This window comes from Canis lupus, chromosome 23 (genome assembly GCF_048164855.1).
Source record: "Canis lupus baileyi chromosome 23, mCanLup2.hap1, whole genome shotgun sequence".
In the NCBI taxonomy this organism is placed as follows: Eukaryota; Metazoa; Chordata; class Mammalia; order Carnivora; family Canidae; genus Canis; species Canis lupus.
The window spans coordinates 35,517,932-35,531,189 of NC_132860.1; the positions used below are offsets into that span (position 1 = coordinate 35,517,932).

At 39.1% G+C, this 13,258-nt stretch overlaps 1 protein-coding gene across 3 annotated transcripts in view; it reads right to left on the minus strand.

Annotated features, from left to right (window-relative positions):
* The window catches only part of PRCP (prolylcarboxypeptidase), a 65,541-nt gene that overhangs the window by 42,179 nt on the left and 10,104 nt on the right, over nt 1-13,258 (minus strand). The gene's annotated exons all lie outside the window — the stretch shown is intronic.

Sequence of the window (13,258 nt, forward strand, 5' to 3'; positions counted from 1 at the left end):
CTTGCCTCCACTGGGTAACAGATGGGTGCCGGAGGAGTTACCTTCCTAGGTGGAAAGGGAAAAAACAGAAGGGGTTCTAGCTAAAATGCCCTTTACAAAATACCTTAGTTTTTTAATCCTTCAGGTAGAGGTCAGGGCTACCTATTAAAAGAGCATATTTTGTAATGATTTGAAAACAGGTTAAAGTGTGACATGGAAGAAAGAAATGATGCTCAGGCCTACAGAGGGTCCCTGAGGTGGTGGCTGAATTTGCAGGTACAACAACCTGCCCGGTTATAGGTTTGCTTCAGCAGAGATCTACAACCCAGGGGTAGGAGTAGAGACATTTAACGGCTGGATAAAACTAGAATGTGAATTCCATAAAGAAGCTGTCAGAGGAGAGGGGTAAGGAGAACAGAGGTCATCCCTGATCTTCATGCAAGCACTAATACCTAGAACCATGAGGTCCTCTCCACCATAGAGAAACCCTACCAAAAGCCACTTGCTGACTTCCCAGGGAATCTAAACTATTATATTTATTACATTTTCTGGAGTAAAAAAACCTCGACAGAACTCATATGTACAATACATAAGTATTTCAATGGTATTCTTATAAATGTTATATAATGTAATATATATACTATATATATACACACTATATATACTATATAGTATAATATACTATTGATATATATTATTAATGTGATATATATTATGGTATAGTACCAAACAAAGCTTTACATGTTTGTATTCTCCTGCTTTGTTAAATATAATATGGTGTATTCTTAATATTTTCTTTATACTCTATTGTTCTGAATGCTCCTGTACATGCAAAATATTCTTCTGGTAGCATTGTTATAATCATATATCATGCCAGATCTTCTGAAAAATGGAAGCTGGTATAAAATGGTACAGTGTAAAAAAATAAAGATTCCACTCTTACCCCTAAAAAGGCAAAACCATGCTTTACACATACAGGATTACAACCCTGTGGTGTATGTAACACCACCCAATCATCTGTACTTCCTCTCCTCTGAAGGGACAGTCCTTCTGCAGAGGGCTGTGAGGACTTCTCAGATCTTACCAACAGAGCAACTCTGTTTCTTAGCCATTTAATACTATTTCTGAAATGTTCATAACCCCATTCATATCCTAGTTCAATTATGTTCCGCTCATGGATGGCATGCCCAGAATTGAGTGCAATGCATGAAACGTGATCTAATGAAATGCCTTGCTCACCACTAGTCAGAAATAATTTGTGGGTATGTTTATTGATAATAGCTCCACTAATGCTGCCTACTTTAAATTAAGAGTTTGGGAAAGGTGTGTTGGAGGACCCTGAGCTGAAATTAAGAGTTGGATGCTTAACTAACTGAGCCACCCAAATGCCGCTGCATCAGAACAAGTCTTAAAATGCTTAAGGCTTCCCATTTTCTTAGTGTTAAATTTAGACTCCCTACCCTAAGCCTCATGCCATAGTGTTCTCCCAACTTGTTCACCATGCTCCAGACACACTTATTTCCTTTCTGTTTGTACAACTTGCTAAGCCCTTTCTGGCCTCTGGGCCTTTGTATTTTCCATTCCTTCTTTCTGGAATTCTTCCCTTTGTTGGCTCCTTTAGGTTTTACTTCCAATGCCACTCAGTGGAGAATACTTCTGTTAGTTTCTTAGGGCTACTGTAACAAAGTACTACAAACAGGGATTGGGGGTGATTCAGATAGAGCCCTGCATTTCATGGTTGTGAGATCGAGCCCTGCTTTGGGCTCATGCTAGGCATGAAGCCTACTTAAGTTTTTCTCTTTCCCTCTCCCTCTGTCCCTCCCTCTTCCTCCTCATTCCCCCTCTTTTTTAAAAAAAGGTGGGGGGGACACCTGGGTGGCTCAGCAGTTTGAGCATCTGCTTTAGGCTTAGGGCGTGATCCTGGGGTCCTGGGTTTGAGTCCTGAATGGCACTCCCCACAGGGAGCCTGCTTCTCCCTCTGCCTGTGTCTCTGCCTCTCTCATGAATAAATAAATAAAATCTTAAAAAAAAAAAAAAACAGGATTTGTTCTAATCCATGTTTTAAAGAGGTCACACTGGCAGTTCTGTGGAGGCTGGCCTGGAGAGGGAGATTTTTTAAAAAGGGAGAAAGAATAAACAGAAAGTTACTAATAGGTCCAGGTGAGAGATCATGACAAGACTGACAAATAAGCTAAGTTTCAACCTAGGTCTCTTAAATTGCTACATATATAATACATATAACAAATATATATGTTATATATATATATATATATAGTAAAGTAAAACAATATTTACTTTCCAAAATCATAACATACCCAGGTAATACCACAATTGAAAAGGGCCCAGTGTATAAGATCATATATCAGTGTATATGCACAATAGCAATCAACAAAAGGAAGTCTTTTGAACAACTGTAACCACCACTGCTGCTCTTTAATAACTGATTCTGCACTGGCCCTGACTAATGGGCACTCTAAATAGCAGGAGCCCCACTAAACTGGTTCAAGGGTTCCAAGGCCATCAGGCTCCTCTTAGCATTTACTAAAAGTTAATAAAATAGATCCTATTTCCACCTTTTTCCTCCAAAAACTACTTTAAAAAATTGTACAAAGTGTGACTCCAAAGTTCTCAAAGGTTATATAATCTCTGTTCCCCTCTAATGAGACAAAAGACATAAGGGACCACAACCTTTATCTTGTTACCTCTATTAAATTAATAAACTACAAGATAATACAACAGAATGCTAAAATGCATCTCCTCCTCCCCCATGGATGATCCTCTGTGAATCACATTGTGAGAATCACTGCAACAAAAATTTACAGCCTTCTTTTTTAGAGACTGCTTTAAAATAAATTATTTTTATTACATTGACTAATACAAGATTTTAAAAGCTTTTAGCATTTCAAACTAAACTTTACGAAATCCTCACATGAAAATCACCCACAAAAGGAAGCAACTGAAGAAAAGTAGCTGCCTAAGTTTTTTCCTCCAGGGGAACTCCAAGGTCAAAATTTTTAGTCCCAATTTTAATATAAAATGGCCTCTAGAGACCTTTAATCATCAACTTAAAATATACTCTGTAAACTACTCATTGTTTTCAGCATTCATCCGGTCTGAATGATAAGGACACTGTAAAAAAGATAATGGAAGGGAAAAGGATATCCTCAGCTGAAACCAAAAAACTCAGAACAATGACAAGTTCAAACACCACCAAGTTGCTTCTTTGATTACTTTCAGGTGCTTTTGCTATGGTGTTACCATCTTGTATGGCAACTGCCCAGAGTAAATAGGATGTACAGAGAAGTGATATATTTTATGAAGTACATATTTTATGATTCCATTTCTGTCAAGAACAGAAAGGTGCCAAACTCACTTATTTATTTGAAGCCCGGGCTCTGTGGAATAAAGCAGAGGTGGATCTCCAGAGATGCTGATAATTACTATTTTCTAATCTGGGCTCTGGATACATTGATGCAATGAGTGGTTACAGTCATTCATTTAACAAGAATTTCTTGAGAGCCTACTGTGGATAAATGCTAGAGAGACAACAGTGGTCAACTTAGATATGGTCACTGACCTCATAGTGTTTATAGTCTAATGAATGAAAGAGACTACAAACAAGCAAAGACACAAACACTTGGAAACCACAACTGTGGGGGGGTGGGAGTGAATGGGTGACGGGCACTGGGGGTTATTCTGTATGTTAGTAAATTGAACACCAATAAAAAATTAAAAAAAAAAAAAAAAAAAGGAAAGAAACCACAACTGTGCATGCTTGATTCCAATAGAGAAAATACAGAGGTAGACCTAATTTTAATACAATGGTCAGAGAAGGGATCTCAGAGCAGACAATAGTTAATTAAGCCTTTCATCTCCACAGCCTTCAGGGGCGCCTAGGTGGCTGAATTGGTTAAGCTTCTTCTGACTCTTGATTTTGGCTCATATAAGGATCTCAGGGTCATGAGACTGTGCCCTGTGTAGGGCTTTGTGCTCAGGTGAGTCTGCTTGAGATTCTCTCTCCTTCTGTCCCTCCCCGTGCTCAAGCTTTCTAAATAAATAAATAAAATCTTTTAAAAAAAGAAATTTCCATAGCTTCCTATTAGGCACGTCAATGTGTGAAAAGGTCCAGGGGATTCCATTCAATGCCATTTCCTATACAAAGCAGTCCTTGGCCTTTCTGCCTTCTTTTGCTTCCATGGTAATTTTAGTAATTTCTATTATAGTGATTGTCTAATGTACTCTTTCACCGTAGTTATTTATATATACATATCTTATAAATGCTATACTATTATTAACCCAAGACTAAAGTAACCCTATAGGGACGCCTGAGTGGCTCAGTGGTTGAGCATGTGCCTTCGGCTCAGGTCCTGATCCTGGGGTCCTGGGACGGAAACTCGCATCAGACTCCCCACCAGAAGCCTGCTTGAGACTCCCTACCAGAGAAGCCTGCTTCTCGCTCTGCCTATGTCTCTACCCCTCTCTCTGTGTCTTTCATGAATAAACAAATAAAATCTTGAAAAAAAAAGTAACCTTATACAAAATGTCAGAATCTATTGATCAAATCATGTGTATTAGCCCCTTGCCCCTATGAATAATGCAAGGGCTGCACCTAAAGCCTAAATGTACATTCACTCATCTGTTCTTCAAAGAAACACTATGAAGTGTAGAGGGTGACTTTCCACATCATACTGCCTCCCCTCCCTTGTTCACATCTGAACCCCCATACCACAAAGCTTAATGGGCATAGGACTGTTTTATCAATGATTGTTGAGCTGAATTGGGTAGAAAAAGTGAGAAGTGTAATGTGACAACAGGATACCAAGTGGCCTAGCTGTACTTGTTATACCAGTTAACTCTGTTCTCAGCCCTTGTCTCACCAGTGACACTATTATCTTTCTATCAGGTGTGTTAGCCATAGGAAATATGCATAGATCCAAACACTGTCAAGTTAAAATCCAACTCAACTTTGAAAGTGTAGAAGAATGTAACGTAAAACACAGAAGTGACTGATTAATACTGATTCTCGTATGGAGGTTCCTCAAAAAATTAACAATAGAATTACCTTATGATCCAGTAATTCCATTACTATTTACCCAAAAAATATGAAAGCACTAATTCACAAAGATGTATGCACTCCAATGTTTATAGCAGCATTATTTATAATGGCCAAATTATGGAAGCAACCCAAGTATCCATGGACAGATAAAGGGACAAAGAAGAGGTGGTACATATGCATATAGAACAGAATATTACTCAGCCATAAAAGACTGAAATCTTGCCATTTGCAACAACTTGGATGGATCTAGAAAATATAATGCTAATAAGTGAAGTAAGTCAGAGACAAATACCAAATATAATGCTAATAAGTGAAGTAAGTCAGAGGTAGGTGGGCTGCGGGGGGGGGGGGTGAGGAGTGAGTGAAACAGGTGAAGGGGATTAAGAGTACACTTATTGTGATGAGCACTGAGTAATTTATAGAGAAGTGCTGAATCACCTGAAAACTAAAATTGTACACTTGAAACTAATATAACACTGTATGCTAATTATATTAGAACTGAAATAAAAGGGGCAGCCCTGGTGGCTCAGTGGTTTAGCGCCTCCTTCAGCCCAGGGCCTGATCCTGGAGACCGGGGATCGAGTCCCACGTCAGCCTCCCTGTGTGGAGCCTGCTTCTCCCTCTGCCTGTGTCTCTGCCTCTCTCTCTGCCTGTCTCTCATGAATAAATAAATAAAATCTTAAAAAAAAAAAAACTGAAAAAGAAACTTAAAGGAAATGAATGTATACTATTCCTATGCCCTCTTGAAAAAAATTAGTAATTATGATGTACAAAAAAAAAAAAACTCTGAAAGGAATGACTTAACTATCAAAGGAAAATCTCTAAAACTATTAAGAAACACCAATTACCTTCTCTCCCAAACAGAACATCTTCCTACAATAGGAAGTAGTTTTCACCATGCAATTCTCCCTCCTCTGAAATCTTGTGCTATATATATATAAACACACACATATCTTGCAATACTTTACATTCACCCTATAGTAAAGATTTTTGCTTCCAGGTCTTACCTTTCCATTACATGAGAAACATTCATCTTTGTAGGACCCATATAGTCTACATTAGTAGTGTTTCATAAGAAGGAGATTATGGGGAATCCCTGGGTGGCGCAGCGGTTTAGCGCCTGCCTTTGACCCAGGGCGCGATCCTGGAGACCCAGGATCGAGTCCCACATCGGGCTCCCAGTGCATGGAGCCTGTTTCTCCCTCTGCCTGTGTCTCTGCCTCTCTCTCTCTCTCTCTCTCTCTCTCTCTATCATAAATAAATAAATAAATTTTTAAAAAATTTAAAGAAAAAAAGGAGATTATAATCCATTCATGGTTATAAACTCAAGTTAGTGGGTTATAGTCAGCACTTCTTTCAAACAAAATTGCATGCTATTCAGCAACCTGGCTACAAAATTTTAAATTATGTCAATTAGGAAATTTTAAAACTCTAAATATCCTGAACCATTATGACCCTGTGTGGGTATTAATTCTAGGGAATGTATGCTTTCTATTTGAGAGATAATTACCTGTTAAATCACATTCTAAGATGTAATGACAATTCAGGCAACAAGAGCCATTTCATAAAGTTACTGTATAGTTAACGAACATTACAGACAATAAATACTAAGGGAGCCCAGAGAAGGACAGCTCATACTAGGCTGGGTCAACTGAGGAAGGTTTCCCTTAGGAGATTCGGTTTGAGCAGAGCCCAGGAAAGGCCTGGACTGGAAAAGAGGAGAGGAGAAAATAACCCATAGTGCCAGTTGGCCTGGACTGAGGCTGACAGAACAAATGGACTTAAGAGGCTATTGTAATAGTTTAGCTTGGAATTGTATGGGTCTATAAAAGCTAGTAACCCTGGAAATGTAAAGGAAGGGCATAAAGTAGGAAGGAATCACAGTCTTGGTGGTTAATTGGACTTTGGCAGAGAGGTAAAGGTGAAGGACTCAGATGACTCCAAAATACTCTAATCCTGAGTGACCATGAGGAGATTGGTGCCATTAACAGTAATGTGAAAAAAATCAAAGGAGTTTTAGAAGGGAGTGTTATGTGATGACATTAATATTCTTTATAAAAGTTTAACTTGAACACCCATACCTCTCAGTTGTACTTAACTATCTATATGAGGGATACTAACCAATATAAGGAGCATCCCATTCTTTTTTTTTTTTTTTTAAAGATTTTATTTTATTTGTTCATGAGAGACACACACAGAGAGAGAGAGAGAGAGAGAGAGAGAGAGAGAGAGGCAGAGACATAGGCAGAGGGAGAAGCAGGCTCCATGCAGGGAGCCCGACGTGGGACTCGATCCCAGGGCTCCAGGATCACGACCTGAGCCCCTGAGGCCAAGTCAGACGCTTAACAGCTGAGCCACCCGGGAGTCCCGGAGCATCCTATTCTTAAAAGCACTCACTCTTTGGAAGAACCAAGGCTGAAATTCAGCCAGCTATTAAAATATTGAAATCTTTCTACACCACTTGGCAAATTATTATTTTAGCACTTTAAGTGATGCCCACCCCCACTCTATGCCCACCTGTCCTACTGTCCCAGTTACTTCTCCAGACTTCAAGCCTAAAGAACTAATAACCCATGGCACTGCAAGGGGCCTCAGCTCTGTGACCAGCTTCTGTTCTAATTGGGCAGTGTCTATGCCATAGTGGCAGTACTAAGCAAAATATTAAAAAAGCAAGTGTTAACAGCATTCAGAAAAGAGAGTAATCACCTCAACTTGGGCCAGTTACTCATTTAAACAACTGTGTGTGTGTAGGGGGTGCACCTGGGAGGCTGACAGTTAAGTGTCTACCTTCAGCTCAGGTCATGATCCCAGGGTCCTGGGACTGAGCCTCTCATGGGGCTCCCTGCTCAGCAGGGAGTCTGTTTCTCCCTCTCCTCTCTCCGTATGCATTCTCTTTCTCTCTCCCTCTCAAATAGATAAAAATCTTTTTAAAAAAATAAATAAACAACTGTTGAGGGCATATACTGTGGCTACACTTATAAGTGTAGTCCCAGCACTCAGGCTGCTCACACCCTAATACAGAGACCAACATATAAACAAATCATTGCAATCCATAGTAGTAGTACAAAAGAAGTATTCATAAAGTGCAATGGAAGGCACAAGGGGGATATTAGTCAATACCCAGCCTGGGAAAAGAAACAAAGCAATCCCATAGTTTCACAGAAGTGATAGAAGACCTAAGCTGTGACGGATGGACAGGGGCCCCAGGCAGAGAAAGGAGGAAGACAAACCATTCCAAGCAGAGAGATACCAGTACTGTATGAGCCACATCCCAGCATAGTGTGCATAGAACAATGAAATGACCAATGTGTAATGCCTGGCACACAGTGTCAATAAGAAATAACAATAGATTCTATTCTAGCAGCTACTTCTCTGATTATGTTTTTTTTTAAGATTTTATTTATTTATTCATGAGATAGAGAGAGAGAGAGAGAGAGAGAGAGAGAGAGAGGCAGAGACACAGGCAGAGGGAGGAGCAGACTCCACGCAGGGAGCCCGATGAGGGACTCGATCCTGGGTCTCCGGGACCATGCCCTGGACTGGAGGTGGCACTAAACCGCTGAGCAACCCGGGCTGCCCTCTGATTATGTTTTTAAAGACTGATCCTAAAATTCATTTGTTTTGTCCAAGCCTATGCTAGCTCAACAAGGGACAGGGTAACCAAAATATCCTAGAAGGCATGGAGTGAGGCAGTTTGGAATTTTAAAATGAAGCACCTGGAATTAACTATAGTTGTCTGCATATCTTAGATGTGTGTAAGCAAAGATGAGAAAAGGACAGTAAATTAATTGCAAGTGAGAGGAGCAAAAAAATAATGAAGACCTTACTACTTTTCCAATTAACAAAGAAGGGCTTCCTGGAGAGGCATATTTTTTAAAAGAAGAGAACAAGCAAGTGCTAAACAGACCAGATGCCTTGAAAATTCAAGAAGTATTTAAAGACTAAGTCTTCAGAGGAAGACCAACAGGAAAGAGTAAATGTATGTATATGCTCAGCTGGAATGTGAAATGGAGAAAGGTCACCTAGAGAACAGAGACTACAGATAAATGACTATAAATTCAAACTAATAAAAGGGTTTGGCAATGTTACAGAATTTACCTACAAAAAGCCCTTCTGGAAATCTTTTAAAACCATGATCTATATTTTTGGGGGAGTAACTTCCCTAGCATCTTGGCCAACATTCATTTTGCCATGTTACACTCAAATTTTTCAGAGATGAACCAAAGCACTGGGGGTGTGTAAGTAATAGCAATAGGCTTTTATATCTTGCCTAATGTTGGATATTTGCATTTAATGTTTTCAATAACACAGGATATGACATGCAGTGTCATTCTGTTAGTACAGCTCCACATGTACAAAGCTTAGTACTGCAGCCTCCCAGATCCACTGATGAATGAGACCCAACATTGCTGTCCTTGAAGAGATCACAAAAAGGTAGTCAGCAAAAACTAATTCCCTTCTACTTTAAACTGTGGTATTTTCTAGAAAACAGCCTACATAAAAAGGCAAACAAAAAGTTTCATTTGGTCTGTAGTAGCCACACCAGTCATTGTCATTTAAAGCCAATTGTTTAAGAGAAAGGAAGCATCCTAGGCCAAGGAGAAGGGAGTCATCACCATTGCTTTCCAAAATTGTTGTATGAGCTGCTCCCTCAAAGGAAAAGGCCATCAGTACTCAGGAAGTGGCAGAGGTTTCCGACAGTTATAAACGATAGTGTCTGCAGCGTGACCCATGGTTCAAACTGCATAAAAATAAGAATTCACTGACAAATGATAACAAGTACTTCCTCACTTTCCTATCGCCTGAATCAGAGCCATTGTTTGGGTTGTAGTTCCTTGTTTAAATTAGGTTATTAAATCACAATGATGCTGGCCAAACATGCTAGTCATAAGCCATCAGGAAAACTTATCAAAAATACCAATGTGTCAAGCCTTAAATGCACACACACACTTTTTCATTAAGAAAATCTGACCACAAAAAAAATAAAATAATAAAATAAAATAAAATCTGACCAGTACCAAGCGTATCTTTCAAAAACTTTGTTTTTTTCTCTCCTGAAAACCACAAATGAAGTACTATAATGTAGTAGAAAGAGAATCTGCAAACAGATCTGAGTTTTAGTGCCAATTCTGCCATCTATTATTTGAATTTTAACAAGTTACTTCATGTCTTTGGGCTTGTTTTCTTATATGCAAAATGAAAAAAAAAATAGTACCTATCTCAGAGAGGTCTTTTTTTTTTTTTTTTTTTTTTTAAGTAGGCTCCATGTCCCCAGCATGAAGCCTATTGCACAGCCTGAACTTACAACCCTTAGATGAAGACCTGAGCTGAGATCAAGAGTCAGATGTTTGTTTAATCAACTGAGCCACCCTGGGCATCCCTCAGAGAGGTCTTATGATGATTAAGGTGGATAATGCATGCAAGTGCCTAGCAAGAATATGAAAGAAGTGAGAGTTTGATGTATTACTCGTACATTTTGTAAAGCATGTTTTTAAAAAAAATTTTTAAAGCATGTTTTATTAGCATGCACCTCCCAAGTCTGAAACCACTGCCAAATAGCCAAATACATATACAAACATATACAATGGTATAGGTTTAATATTCATTAGGAAGAAATTGTCATATAACTTTTTTTAAAGATTTCATTCATTCATTCATTTAGAGTGCACAGGCACGCAAGTGCAGGTAGAGGGAGGGGCAGTGGGAGAGAGAGAAATTCAAGCAAACTCCACACTGAGCACAAAGTTCATCATGGGGCTTGATCCTGAGGATCATAACCTGAGCCTAAATCAAGAGTCAGATGCTTAACTAACCATCCAGGCACCCCAGTGATATATATAAAACTGTAGCAAAACAAAACAAAACAAAACAAAAAACCCCAAAACCCAAAAAACAAAAAAACTTTACAATTTGTTCCAACTTTTCGCTTACAACAAATGACCCTGCAAAGCAAAACTTAAAAAAAAAAAAAAAAAAAATGCAGTCATCATGGAACTGAAAACAGCAACAAGGCACTGAGTTGGTAACAGTGAGAGCCTCTTACACACCAAGTATCATGTGGCCTTGAATGTGATATGTTTTTGCTTTTGACTTTCTATCTTGCGCTGTGACAGTGCAATATATCTTTAGTACACATTCATCACTAAATGAATTATGTGTAAGGTATATACCACGGAAATAAAACATGACTGAATATCTTATTTCTAAAGACTTTTTTTTAAAGATTTTATTTATTTATTCGACAAACAGAGAGAGAGAGGCAGAGACACAGGTAGAGGGAAAAGTAGGCTCCATGCCAGAAGCCTGATACGGACTCAATCCCAGGTCTCAGGATCACGCCCTGGGCTGAAGGCGGCGCTTAAACCACTGCCCATCTAAAGAATTTTAAAATAACCTGTGACATCACTTTCATCATCTAATATGCTGAAGACTGTAAATCCACATCTCAAAGGACTACTTATTTCATCTTAGGTGTCAGAATAATATAATTACAATCATGGTTCAAATAACCAGGTTTCTCATAAAAGAAGTTACAGAGATTAGCTTAAATTTCCAATCTAATTTCCTTTAAAATGATAGCACTTTATTAAACAGAAGAATAATACTATCATTCTAAGCACATGTTTAAAGAGGAGACCACTATTTAGGCTTTAATAGAAAACAGAATACCTAGGCATGGTTTCCTGAAGTTGACTTTCTAATCAAGGTAGACTTTCAGAAGCAAAAGGCCTAAAGGTGACCTCTGTTCCCTTGAATTAGTGGACAAAAGAGGAAAATCCAAGTGGAATAGAAAACTATGAATATTTAGCAGTGACTAATCCATGCAGCATAAGTAAGGAATACTTACATGAACCTTAATTAACTTATTCTAAGCCAAATTTTGTTTTCTGTTTTTTGGGGTTTTTAAAAAAGATTTTATTTATTTATTCATGAGAGATACAGAGACTGAGAGAGAGGTAGAAGACACAGGCAGAAGGCTCCATGCAGGGAGCCTGATGCGGGACTCCATCCCGGGTCTCCAGGATCATGCCCTGGGTGAAGGCGGCGCTAAACCTTGGAAAAGCTTAAAAAGGAGGATTCCCTAATGGAACTAGGATAAACTGTACTGAGCACCAAACTTAAGGGGACAATTTCTAAAGTAGTGACCTCATTCCTGCCCCACCAGTTTAGTCTCCTCCTTTATTTCTTGGAGAATACCTTTTGCGATCATCAGTGGAGGTCTCTTTATATCCTTTACTCTATAAAAATATCTCAGAGTCTGTATCTTAGAAGGTTTAATAGTCCCCTTCTGCTGTTAACATGGCTCATTTATTTAAAGTACATTCATTTAAGTCTTTTTACAAACACAAAAGCCTAGTCAGAAGAAAGTTTTGTTTTGTTAAAACCTCCATTATGACTTTTTTTCTCTCCAAAATTATCCAGCCTTGCTAGAAAATTGAGATTCCTCTTGATTCAACTTTATTATTGTCTAATCTGGATATCCTTAATAAATGTGACTTCCACGCTATCCTGAATTTAGGCCATGAATTACACAATCTTCTGTCTATTCCAGAAATACAAGTAGTACAGAAGCAATATAGCTCAAGGGCTTTGATGTCAACAGAACTCAGTTTAAATCCCAGCACTATCAATGATCAGTTATGAGATGTGGATATATCACTTTACCTCTAAGCCCTTTATTTCTCTATGAAAAAGATGTAGCTCCTCCATGCGGGGTGGAAGATACATCTATGAAAAGCACTTAGGCTGTACCTGTCACAAGGTGAATGCATTTACTCTGGTCAGCAGAGCAGTGTTTTGACCCTTACCACTTTAACACCAAGTTATGTTCTTAAAGTCAATTAAAGATTCAGAGAAGAGGGATACCTGGGTGGCTCAGCGGTTTAGCACCTGCCTTCAGCCCAAGGCCTGATCCTAGAGTCCCGGGATCGAGTCCCGCATCGGGCTCCCTGCATGGAGCCTGCTTCTGTCTCTGCCTTTCCCTCTCTCTGTGTATCACATGAATAAATAAATAAAATCTTACCAAAAAAAAGAGAGAGAAGGACTACCTGCACCATGTGTGTGCCAATGGAACCAATGACTATACTGACTTCACACTGCAGAGTGCCCACCTCTTGCCTTATAGAGTCTGATCCTGTCCCAGGCTTACTGACCTTTCAGTTCCTACAACATGACTGCTCTTTCCTACCTTAGGATACGCCCTCTACCTGGACAGAAATCTTG